This window comes from Heliangelus exortis, chromosome 2 (genome assembly GCF_036169615.1).
Source record: "Heliangelus exortis chromosome 2, bHelExo1.hap1, whole genome shotgun sequence".
Lineage (NCBI taxonomy): Eukaryota > Metazoa > Chordata > Aves > Apodiformes > Trochilidae > Heliangelus > Heliangelus exortis.
The window spans coordinates 18834231-18847243 of NC_092423.1; the positions used below are offsets into that span (position 1 = coordinate 18834231).

The 13013-nt window shown below is 42.9% G+C and overlaps 1 long non-coding RNA gene across 1 annotated transcript; it reads left to right on the forward strand.

Moving 5' to 3' along the window:
- Positions 1-5947: 5947 nt before the first annotated feature.
- LOC139792142 (uncharacterized) lies at positions 5948-11380 on the forward strand. Its single transcript, XR_011724160.1, has 3 exons — positions 5948-6183; positions 7049-7118; positions 11184-11380. It is a non-coding gene; the product is annotated as an uncharacterized lncRNA (long non-coding RNA).
- The last annotated feature ends 1633 nt before the right edge of the window (positions 11381-13013 follow it).

Below are 13013 nucleotides of genomic sequence, written 5' to 3' on the forward strand. Positions count from 1 at the left end.
TTGAATATGTTGAGCTTCCAAACTAATATATTTTGAAGTATTCTGTGTTAGCAGAAAGCAGTATATTAGTAATAATTACTTCATATTCAGTGCTCTTTAACATTTTGGAAAGGAGAAGAAAATCTATTCCCTCAAATTCTCAGTGCTGTGTGTTTAGCAGATCCCCCTGCATCACACGTCCCTTTTGATGAGCACGGAAGCAAATGCTGTGTTACAGGATGACAGGGGCTGTGTTCCTGACATGATACAGGGTTTCTTGACAGGCCTCACTGTCACTTTGCATCAGTGCCCATGGAGCTTCCTCATGGTTCATCACCAGCTTCAGCACCTGACAGAGGGCACTGTGCTGACCAAGTCCGTCTCCGGCTGGTCCATGCTTCAAAGCCCTCCGTGGCAGACCAGCTGCTGGCACACCTGCAGTTGTACCACCTTGTGCCACGCACAGTGAGGCCGAAGCATCGCCTGGGCCACAGAGCTCCTTGAGCAACCCACTGCTACTGCAAGCATAAAAATCATTCCAGCAGGTATCAGCTCTTGCTTGGCAATGAGCTAAAGCACCAGCCCAGCATCAAACCCCGGTGCCTTCATATGGGCCAGTCACAAAATCCAGGACTTGATTTTCTGCCATTTAACATCCCATCTTAGTTTGTCACGAGGGAAGGCAAGTTAACAGCATCTAATTATCCCGGCCCTCTCGTAATGACACTGTGCCCCCTGCAGTTTCCACAGGATACGGTCCCTCCCCGGCCTCCCTCTTCTGAGCTGAGGGGCGCAGGGCTCGCTTACCAAAATTGCTTTTTTTCAGCCCAGTGAAGGTCAGGGTTGAGACTATGCTGGCAAAGCTTGCAAGGGCTGGAATCTGGCAGGGAGCACAACACGAGAGCTTGGGCCAAAAGAAGTCCTGCATCTCATTAACTGCTTTACATTGCTGCAAAGCTACGCAGCGCAAAGTCTCGATCAGCACAAAAATGTATTTCCAGTGAAAATGTCCTTTTTGCTCCAGAAGCTCACCCTCACTCCTTCCTTCACTACCAAGCAGGCCAGAGACCCCTGTGCAGCATTTCCACATTATCAAACCAACTCCAGGCCCCACAGAGCCAGCAATGCTCCTCCAGCATCCCCCCTGCTGCTCCACCTGCCCATCGAGGTGGGATGCTTCTGCAAGGACAAAGCTGAAATTGAGTCCAAGGGCATGCATAGTTGCATGGTGGGGCTTTCTAACCAAATTTGCTAATAAATAATATCTGCAAACTCACAGATGCTACGCTACTGGCTCTGTAAGTACCATCCCAAATCATTTTCTCACACACAGTTAAGCACAAGTCCACGTCAATCCTAAATTATTAATATTGCAAACAATGTTTTAATGCTATTGCAAATAATGTACAAAGCAAATTAAATACACAGCAGATGATATCTCTGCAGAATGACTGAGAACTAGTGACAGCACAAGCTTCACTGACTCCAGCTATTTGTAAAACACTAAGATTTAATCTAAAACTTCCCTTCTAAATAAACTATGGTTTCTGTAACATAAATAAAACACTTCTCTGGCTCAAGCCCAGGGTGCATGCTGACCCATTTACACAACCATAGTTTCCTGCTCATAGGCATTAATTATCACATCTGTGTTTGCTTCCACAATTGGATTTTTAAACATGATTTCATTTACCTAAAACAGGGACAGTGTCTGCATACTCAAGGAAACAGCTTTCTTTAACACTTAGGGCTCACCAAATCCACCCTGACCTTAGCTGAATTTAAGGAGGCAAAGGAGTGCAACATTTTTTGCCTCATGTGAAATAGTGACAGACGGAGTCAGGCGAAAATTCCCATTGACTTCAACAGGGCCAAAATGGGGTCATCTCTGCCACCATACTCCCCTTCAGTAAATAAAATTTGGGGAGGAGGAGAGTAATACACTGTGCATGAAAAAATATTACAGAGTATAATATTAAGTTTTATAGAACAGCTAATGAGCCTGTTGAGTTTTGAAGGACCTTTCAGTTTTTAAGCAATTCATCTTCTCAAAAAAACAGCAAAGAGTAAAACAAGAACCATCCAGTTCTTCACTCCCATGTGACTGCTTTAAGATGGGATCTGCTGTTGTCATGTTCAAGTGGAGACTCCCCAGCCTCTCACTGTACCAGCAAGTTCTCTGTAGGACTTTCTCTGATCTTCCCACCTTTCTAGCTCATTTCATTAGAAATGCTAAATTATTTGCACTACATCTCTGCGAGGCAAGGTGGCATTATTCTCTCAGTTGTATATGCAAGACCTTGAAAGACAAAACTTAAAGCTGAATTGTTAGATCTCTCTGTTGGTTTTTCTCAGTTAGCAACAAGCTCTAGTTGATCATTACGGGCTAGCAGGGCAGGGACTCCAGCAACCTACAGCATCACTGGGGCATCGGGTGAGCTGGGCTGATGTGGGGTCCTGGGCAATGGGCAGGGTGGGGGAGGCTCCTGGTGAGGCTGAGCAGGGACAGTTAGACATGTTAGTGCCCTCAGTTTTGGATCTCCCAACTAGAAATACTCAGAAATGGGTCTTGTGAAAATTTACTGTTCTGTAGTGCTTCGCAGATTCACAGCATAGCTCTCAACAACATTAACAGAAGCTTTTCCCAAATCCGATCCCCTTCAGTCCAGATCTCAGCTGATCTTCAAGGACCAGAAATAAGAAAGGCACAAAATAACCCTCTCGGAAAAGTTTGTGTCAGGGTGAGAGGTGAGCTTTGCAGCAGGGCCAAAGCCATGCCTCCATCAGGGGTCATCTTCTACCTGTAGGGTCTCCCTCCCATGCATGTCCACCCCCCGCTGCCCACACAACACAGAAGCCCATAAGAGGGAAGGACAGTAATAGAAACCCAGCCTGGACTCACTTGCAGGACATGGGTTCTCTTCTGCATTAAATGCGGGAGTTTTGCAGCAAAGATAATGTAAAATCTCAGAATCCAAATGGACCAACATCCCTTTACAGCAAGGCCACGTTAACTTGTTGGGAAAATTTTCAGCCTCTCGTTTACTCATTTTTGAGTGCTGGATTTTATAAACTTACTAATTTGACAGTATTTTATTGTGTGAATTTCCTACTCCAAAAACTCCCACTGAGTAGACTAAGCATAATGAAAAATAAACTTTCTACTGATTATAGTACTATCTATCCCACACTCCACCCCCGATGAGCTTGGGACACCAGGAGCTGCAGGTGAGTTCTGTGTGAATTGTGTTAATGAAGATGTGTAGGAGTGCTCCTTAGAAAGGGAGATGCACAATTTCCCAGCAGAATTCAAAGTTATTAGACTTCAGGGGGTTAAGAAATAGCCATAACAGTTCTTCAGTCTGCGTCATCCATGGCCACACAAATAACTCTGCAAGCACAGCACTGCAGGCAGGACAAGGGCAGGAATGAATCAACTGGAGATAAGAGAGGAAGAGTTCCTTACACAGCCTCAGCACCAGCCCAGAGTGAGCAGAATCTCCTTTGTGGCTACCAAGGCAGTGTGCTCACGTGGCCCTTGCACTTAGTGCTGTGGTGAATTACCTGGATTTTTTAAAGACCTTTCTGAAAGCTGGATGCCATATTTCCTGCACAGAAAAAATACATCATTCAAATATTAGTTCTCTTCCTTTCAGCCTGAAAGGCAGCACACTGGATGAAGACTTCACAAGCAGTAACACTAGCAGAACACATGCAACTGGACACGCTCAAGCATCTGCCATAAAAGCCACTTATCTATTTTGTATGAGAATCACTTCATGAAGTGCATAAATCTCATAGGGGGCAAAGTCTGTCTGGCTCTCTCTGTTCTGGCAGAAGGTCCTCAGCATGGACTATGGCCTACCTTTTGATTTGCTGTCTTGCTGGACCCTCAAATCTGCTATTCCTTTCTTCACAGCACCCCAGTTTCATCCAGAGGGATGCATGTCCTTCAGTAGGAGTAGTGCCCTCAGCTATCTCCAGCTTGGGGAGAAAGTCAAGGCTTATCTCACAAGCCTGAAGAAGGTTCTAGAGCCCAGATGCTGGTTCCTTGACAAGGGCTCTAGGCTGCAAGGAGCAGCACTATGCCCACTTGTCAGGAATGTGTTGAGGAAAGAGGCACAACTACACACACCTGGGAGCTGTGCTTGTGCCCTCTCTAGCCTCATCCATGACTCAGCTATACGGTGCCGGGCCAGTCAAGGGATTTCTGTAGATTGACTCATTCTCACCCCCCCAAAATATGACTGGGAACACACACGAGTCTGGGCAGCATCTGCAGACAACGGCCCCAGCACCAGTGATAGAAGTTGGCCCCAGTTCCACACCCCCTGAGGAGCTGGCGTTCCTCCAGTCCTGGCCTTGCGGGGCCCCGGGCGCCCGGCCAGCCCCTCCTACCCCAAAGGAAGGCGTCGGGAAGCCCCCGGCAAACCCCATCCGGCGGGGCCGACAGCAGCGTTGTCGGGGCAGAACAGGGAGGCGTGGAACGGACCGACAGCTCCGGGCCCCGCCGCGCTGGGGTGGGACAGGGGGGACGCGTCCCCGCGGAGGGGCTGCGCGGCAGCGCTCGGGCGGGACCGGTTCTCCAAAGAATGGTTACCCTGCAGCGGCGGGGTGTGGGAGGCCGGGACAAAATGGGTCCACGACCGATGTGGGTTCCGGTACAGAGCCGCGTCCTCCCTGCCGCCACAACCCCGCAGGACGGGGAGCTCCGGGCGGGAGCTGGCGGCGCGGGACTCCCCGAGAGCTCGCCCGGTCCTCCCGCGTCCCCCTGCGGCACGTCCCGCTTGGGGCAGAGCCTTTCCCGGGAGCCGGGAGGGTCGGACGGGCTCCTCCCGGCGGCGGGGTTTCCCGGGCAGCGCGGCACAGCGTATGGGTTCATGTTGCACTGCCGCCTACACGAGGACTAACATTCAGCCCAGGGATTCACTTGACATAAAAAAAGCCCTAATTACAATAATTTAGAGGTGCCTGAATGACAGCAGGCTCAATTTTTTGTTGAATTTGCAATTAAGTCAAGATAATTATGCCTTGCATTAGCGCAGAGTATTAATATTTATGGTACAAGCCAGAGGCTTCTTTGGCTGGCAGGATGCGGCAGAGCAGAGGTTTAAACCCCACGGTACTGGGGAAGGGAAAGTTTGGAGCCCCATAAAGCAGAAAGACCGCGGCTGCCTCCATACTGCTGATGGAAGCCAGACCCCGCCAGAGCAGGCAAAGACTTATACATACCCTTTTTATATATATTTATATCGCCTGAGATACGGATACTTCCTCTATAAACCTTTTACCAATCAACAGGCACCTCCTTCACCTACTTCGTTCTTACTCTCGACTGCCGATCACGGGGTTTTTGCGTGCCTCAGTAACAGATCGGTGACTAAATGAGTAGAATTAATTTTTAAAACCGTTTCATTTACTTTACTAATTACGCAAATGCACCCTTGACTACCTTGTGTGTCCGGCTTCCTCGGCACGCAGTGTGTCGGGGAAGAACTCTTTCTCATTAGGGTGGGAAGTGGATTAAAGGGGGAAAGAAAGGGGTTTAAAGCCTTCCCAACGTGCCTCTTCTGTCTCAGCGCCAGGGTACCGGCCGCTTCCTGCCGTCAGCCCGCTACGGATGGGGCATCACCTGCCAGCGCCTTTTAAAGAAAATTTACTATTCATTTAGCGACGCCTTCGCCGCTGCCGGGCTCAGCGCAACAAAGACGAGACGTGGAGCGGGGGCGGGGGCATTTCTCCGACAGTTTCGATCACTTGATTTCGGAGACAGAAGAGGGAAAAGCAGCTTTAAAAACTAGCGCTCGCCCTCCAAAATCTGCCTCCCCCTCCCTTCTAGCAGGCTGCTCTGGGAGGGCAGCCCAGCGGCGGGGTTACCTTCTTCCCGGCCCGGCCACCTTCGCCGCTGACCGAGAGCCTCAGCCCGGCGCGGAACGGTACCGCGGCGGCCCCGGGGGCGCCGGTCCCATGGCAACCGGGAGGGAGAACGAGCCCCGCGCAGCGGCCGCCACTATCGGGCCGCCCCCCCGGACCGCGCCCCGCCGCGACCCCCCGGACGGGATCCAGCCGCAAGTCCCCCCCCACCCAGGACGGGTGCCACGGTTCACGGAACCCCCTCGCCCAGAGCTACGGCTGCCGGTACCGGTACAACGCTTCTGACACCGGGTTGGTCCCGCGTTCCGAGCCGTGTCTGTGAGCCCTTTGGTAACGTGTCGTGTTCCACATGTGAGCAGTTACAAGCTGCTGGGTACACCTCGGCACACGCAGGCACACTCCCCAGCTCTTAGCACGAACGTGTCATGCAGATACGTAAATGATTCAGATACGTAAATGCTCCCGTGTTTCTATATATGCCAATAATAACCACGCTGCCGCCGGGAAAGTCTCGCATATCCTTCGCTAAGACAACCCCCAACAATTAAAACAGAATATTGTGAGTCAGCAGCCATAATTTGATTTTCCCTCTCTCTGGACTTCCACTTACTGGCAGAACAGACCTGAAACAGTTAAATTCTCAGCCCTCGGTTCACATGCCAGTAAATTAAAGAAAACCATCTTTATTTATTTATGTTTATCCTTTAAAAATTCTTTTAAAATCCTGGCTGATTTTGTGACCTTGTTGAAATACTATCTGTGGTTTATTTTCATGAGCTAGAAATAAGAAAGATGGTGTAGAGAGAAGTACAGCTATGACTAGTTGCTAGTAGAGCTGGCTGTGCCATTCAAATAGTTTATTCCAACAGGATGATTTACTAGTGGAGTTTGCATGACATTTCCCTGCACTGCCTGCAGAAAGGCAACACAACATCATTGTAAACTCATCAGTGCTGCATGGAGAAAAACAATAGGATACTGAAACTGCAACTCAGTGGAAGAGAGGAACGTAGGTGGAGAGTCTTAAAATATCTTCCAGTGAGGACAAAACCCTCCACACAGATTTATAGATGATGAAACTCTGCAGTCCAAAAGACTAACAAGAGACTTCTGCATCCTTTAAGCCTAATGCTGAGAATCTCTGGGATTTAAATGATTCACTGACTTTATACTTGTCTTTCTATACTGAATTAAGGATGAATTTTATCCATGGCTAATCCCATTGACTTCAAAGGGAAGAAGTGAAGTGGCTGATGTTTATTTAGGTGAAATCTTAAATTTGTTTTTAAAAATGAAACAGCTTTCCCATTGAGTTTCCAAGGTTAATGCTGCTTTGATTCTCTTTCTCAACAAGTTAAATTTTTAATTTCTCTGTAATCTGACCAATTATCTCTCAATAGGTCCTCAATTTTGGGGCAACAGTCAAGCAGAAGTTCATATTGTTCAGAATTGACCTAAAAGTGAAATATGGTGCAATCTAGTCTGGATTGGAGAGACACATGGACAAAATATACATTGTTTGAGTTGTTTTTTTTTAAAGTACAACTTAAATGTGGAGAAAATGGCACGGTGAGACTTTAATCAATGCAATAAGGTTTGAAATTGTAGAAAGAGAAGATGTACAAACATGTTCTTATCAGGTTTTCCTTGTCACCATTAATTTCACTGAAATCTCTAATTGTAACTTCATCTTCTACTTCATCTACCAAAATGTTTCTCAAGACAGTTTATTTTACAGTAACAAAGATTCCCATTCCCAGTAGCTGGGTGAAGTCAAATCACTGATGTCTCTTCTCTTCTGGTAAACTATTCTCTCACACATTAGTTGATCTGTTTATTATTGCTGTTTGATTGCAGTGTCATTCTCATAATCCCCATTCAGCAAAAAAAAAACCCTGTGAATTCCAGAAAGTCAGACTTGTCAACTTGTTCAAACCAAATAGCAGCCAATCCTACAGCTGTTTGCTCAGTAAAATAGTATCCAGGCTTGCCCACTGGTAAACAGACAGTATGGGGATGTAACATCCTTTGGAACAACATCCTGGAAGCTCTGATCATTCCTAAGTGCAAGGGACAGAAAGCTGTGCCATTACTTTACAATGCAGGTGAAGTGAACAGGTATAAGAAAACTCTTTCCCCTCTACAGAGGAACATCTTTCACCATCTATGGATTACCATTTTTTTATGACAAGTGGCCAAGTGGATAAATCAAGCTGCAGAGTATATCTGACAAATGCTGTCTTCATATGAGGTCCTGTCTGGTCTTTATCTGCTAAGCAGAGAGTGACTTCAATTGCAGTTAATGTAAAGATTTATTAACCTGAGAAGTAAATATTGACCAAGGTGAAGCCAAGGTCAATGTTTACCTAAAGGACTAATAAATCTTTGCATTAACTTAAATATGGAAGCTGGTAGGCCATATTTTGCTCTCAAATCAGTATCTATCTCAAATTAGTCCCAGTAATGTCAAAGTATTTGCACCGAATGTATACAAACTGTTGGAAAATACATTCTGTATGAATCTATCAAAAATAGAAAAGTTAGGCTTCTTTTCAAAAGATAAATGATTATTTCTTCATACATGAAAATCTGAAGAATAAAAATCAGCAGATGACTAGAATTATCTTTTGCTTCAAGGCAAAAAGTTATTTAAGTGAATATAGATGCAGACAAGGGTTTTTTTTTATTTTACAATCTGATTTATAAATTATTATTATAAATTATTGTGGAGAATAAGGGATACCAATTTGACATGACCTATTTCAAGAAAACACAGCTTTTTACTTTCTTGTTTATAGCAATACTAGTGCCAGTCCCTTCATCAGAACATGAGATCTGCCTGTTCTGGGCAAAACAGCTAAAATATTAATCAAATCTGCTGCCCTCCCTTTCTCCAGTCCCTCTTGAAATAATTCCAGTGTTATAGATGTTGAGTGGTTTTGTCTCTATAACATTTAATTTCAAATCCACACAGCTGTGCCATTTTATTGGCCCTTGTAGATTTAGCTGTTTAGCTTATTTCATAGGCTTTAACTTGTAAAAATGCCAAGAGATCACCAGTCCTTTGGACCTACATCAAATATTCTACTATAGCCTGGTCTCTATGTGCCTTAGAAGAATATCACTTTTACAAACCTGTCAGGATGCTTCATGAACTTTGACAGAATTAGTATAAGTGCTTCTCTTTTATGTTATCTCTTTAGTAGATTTATTTTCTTTTCCCCTGGGTTCTCTGTCTCAGCTGTCTGGTTGAAATGCCACTTTTTTTATTCTCAGGAACAAAGAAATGGCTCCTGTTTAACTTAACCAAATACTCTGGTCTCTTTCTGATAGAAAGAACAGTGGCCAGTTTACCTCTAGCACTATTAAGTCCCCAATATTTTTCCTGTGTTTGATTTCTGTATGTGCTTTCAGTACAGCCTTTTTTCCCCCCTTCATTTTCCTTTGTTTCGCTGTCTTGAAGAAGACTGACACAAAATAATATCTTGCCCATAACATATTTTTGTTGCAAAATGTGTATCGCTTCATTAATTTACTTCTTGACATTTACTTGCAATTAAATTAATTCTACTTTCTGCACACATAAGGTTCCAGTAACTGAAAGTATTGCTGCTCTGACTAGCACATCTTTCTACCTTTGCTTTGCTTTGCCTTTGTGCAGCAGAAATCCTGTTGGCTGTAAAGTAAAAGTATTACTGACTTTAACAGTCTTGCCTGTGTGAGAAATGAGTCTCAAGTTTTGCCTGTTAGTAAATGCATTCTGGATCATATTTCACAATCAGACTTCCATACGCTCTCTGATAACATTAGATTTCTAGGCTCAATTTTTTAGTTGCACTTCCCATTCATCACACAGAATAACTGATCCTAGAAAATGAATCTGTGTTGGATGAAACAATAAAACGAGCATCTAGCCTCTGCTGCTGACTTTTCTCATGCAAGTGGACCCCTTGAAATCAATAGAATCATTCAGGGGAGTCAGACAAGCAAGAGCTAACTCAAAACAGGTACTCCATGCTGCCCAGAAACAAAATGCTTCTGTCCTCTCTGCCTCTGTGAAATATAGGTGCCTCAGCTGGGATCAAAATTATCAGAAGAAACTAATTTTTAAAATAATTTTGTGGAAAAATCTGTTTAAATCTTGGTGGCTGGTTTTTGCACACAAAGAGCAGGGTTTGGCAGATGAGCAAAAAGGCTGTGGCCATGAAACGTTAAATGAAAAGATTTTAAGGAGCTGTACAGTAATGTACAGCTAAGGATTTTCTAATCTGTTTGGAATAGCAAATGCAACCTCTAAATTGCTCTTTAAAAAAAAAAAAAATGAGTGTTAAGGCAGAAGTCTGGGAATGCCTTCGACTGATACTACAAAATGTAGTAGTTCTGGTGTTTAATTAATTTTTTTTTTTTTACTCTGTTTGCATTCCTTTTGTAACCAGTGTTTTCAAATGTGCTTCAGAGGGACAAAATACTATCCAACTTTTGCCAGTCACTAATACAGCCCCTTTTAACCAACAGTTGAAAATATTCACAGAAAAAGAATCTGGAATTGATGCTCCCAGGGCTGTGTTTCAGGGAAAGAAACATTCATTGGGGTACAGTCAAAATACCTCAGATGTCTACATGCTTGTTAGAAACCTCTTCTGAATAAACTGTACACTAACATTTACTTTCTTATATAATTTTAAATAACAAATATACTCAGATCTCTGAATATGTATTCACAATTAAAATTCAAATAGGAAAAGAGATTAATTTTGTTCATAGAACTGATGGAATACAAATTATATTTATGGAACTGATGGAATTACAATTTGTACTACATACCACATTTCTGTGGCAATGAAAATCTGGTCAGACCTATGTTGTTTTGTCTCTCTAGGGTTGAATCTGCAGTTATTTTCAGAAAGTCCTCTTAAATGTGGACTGCTTCCATCAGTAAAGGTAGATACATGTTTAGGCTGCTCTAGTTTTCCTGTATTAATCACACTGCTCTAAACATTTACAAATTGCCTTCTAATTTCTACTACATCATGATAATTAGAATCTTTACAAATACTGTGGTGAAGTCAAACGCCTGGCTAAAGCATCAATTAAAGCCTTAAATTATGCTACTGCCAATAAGTGGTCATTAAGGGCACGTGAGGGCAACCAGCGTTGTTGTAGAATCAGATTCTTAGGGGCTGGTGTGTAAAGCAGACGTTTTCCTTTTTATTTCATTTCTAAATGGATTGCAAAATACTGGAACAGCTGTAAAGACAGTGACAAATTTTCATATGAGCAGTGCATTATGAATGCAGAGCTAAGCTTTTAAATGTTAAATGTTATTATAGGTGATGGAGGAATAATCCCTGATCTGCAGAGAAAGAAGCATTCCAACAATACTGATGGGTTAGCAGAGTGGTCACTAGATTTTAATTGTGAAAACAGGAATTAGCAGCATTCTCTAATGGAACAGATTTCCTTCAGCATAAGAAAGGAATTTCATCAAATATAAAAAAGGATTAGAATACAATTTCTTCATATTTACTGGGAGGACACTACTTATTTTCAATATGTGCTATGAAAAGATAGTTTTTATGTCTATTTGATTTTTTTTTCCTTTAGTGTGTTATGCATAGTCAAAATGGAAGTAACTCTGATGAGTTTTTAGGTTTTGTCCATGACCTGCCAAGTATAATGTTTGCTCAAAAAGAAGTATTACCACTGAAATACATTCCCAGAAAAACACATCCAAATGGAAATAGTTAATTAAACAAGCCTTACAGTAGGTGAAAACTGTTAATTTCAATCGCCTCCCTATTCCCATATCACATTGCCACCCTAATTAATTTAATCTTCACTGAAAATGAAGTATAAACTCTTGTTTGGGAAGTAATAATCACAGCATGTAACAAGCTGAAATACAGTTCTTAGTCAACACCAGCTGTTTGGCTTGAGGTAGTTTGTGGTGTTGAAAAAGCATTTAAATTATACAGCAGCACTGGACTTTTAGTGGAATATCTGTTTCCACTCAATAGAAACTTCTCTGTTGAATCTCAATGTGAAACAGTGAAAAAGACTGCTTCTTACCTCTTTTTTTGTCAAATTTCAGATGCAAGTGCAGGGCTTAAGTTAAAGAGCTCAATAGTGTAAGGAAAAAATGGCACCCTTACAGAATTGGCAATAAACTAGATTCTGAACACAATTTTATAAGGTAAACCATAAAATAAAATAAAATAAAATAAAATAAAATAAAATAAAATAAAATAAAATAAAATAAAATAAAATAAAATAAAATAAAGTTTTATGTCCAACAGAGTGATTGGACAATTTAGCCTGTCTTATGAGATACTTGGTGTACAGCACAGAGTAACTTTGTTTCTTTCTCTGCAACTATTTTCATCTATACTCGAAAACCATGGAGTTAATATAATGGAAAATTCAGGCAGCCTCACACTCCTGATTTATGTACGACAAAACAGTTACCATAGATTTCTATGCTAAAACACTTTCCTCTTTTTACAATCAAGTTTTTTCTGTTTGTTTGCTTTTTGTGGAAGGGGATGTTACCAGTCACAAGTTAGACAGAACACAAGCCCTTATAAGATGCTACAGGGTTTTGCTGGCAAGGTTATGTAGGTCATGATAGTTAATCCCCTAATGTAGATGCAGTTTTACTAGCCTAACTTTGCCAGGGTTTTTTTTTGGTTTGGTTTGGTTTGGTTTTTTACCAGTTCCATCAAAGCAATCCTGTAGCCACGTGCTGTGCACTCACAGCTTTAGCACTTTACTGGTACATTACACCACTCTCCCTGTTCTGGTAGCATCTTCCTAGTATAGACACCACAAAATATCCAGCATAGCACTGCCAATGGAAGTGCAGGCAGCTCAAGCAGGTATAAGCAAGGCATCATACAGAGCTATTTGTACATGCAAACCCTGACGTGCAGAGTGTTATTTGCAGCCCTCCACCAGATATCTACATTTGACCCTTCAATGTCAACAGAAACGTCTGACTACCAGAACCTGGTTGTCATCTCCTTTCATTATCACAGGATTTTCTTGGGCTTTTTCTATTCTTCATATTCACAATGCTAAGCTTTCATATTAATTAAATGTCAACATTCACTACCCCGAGACTATGTTATCCAATAAATACCTGCTTGAAGCCAACTATGTGA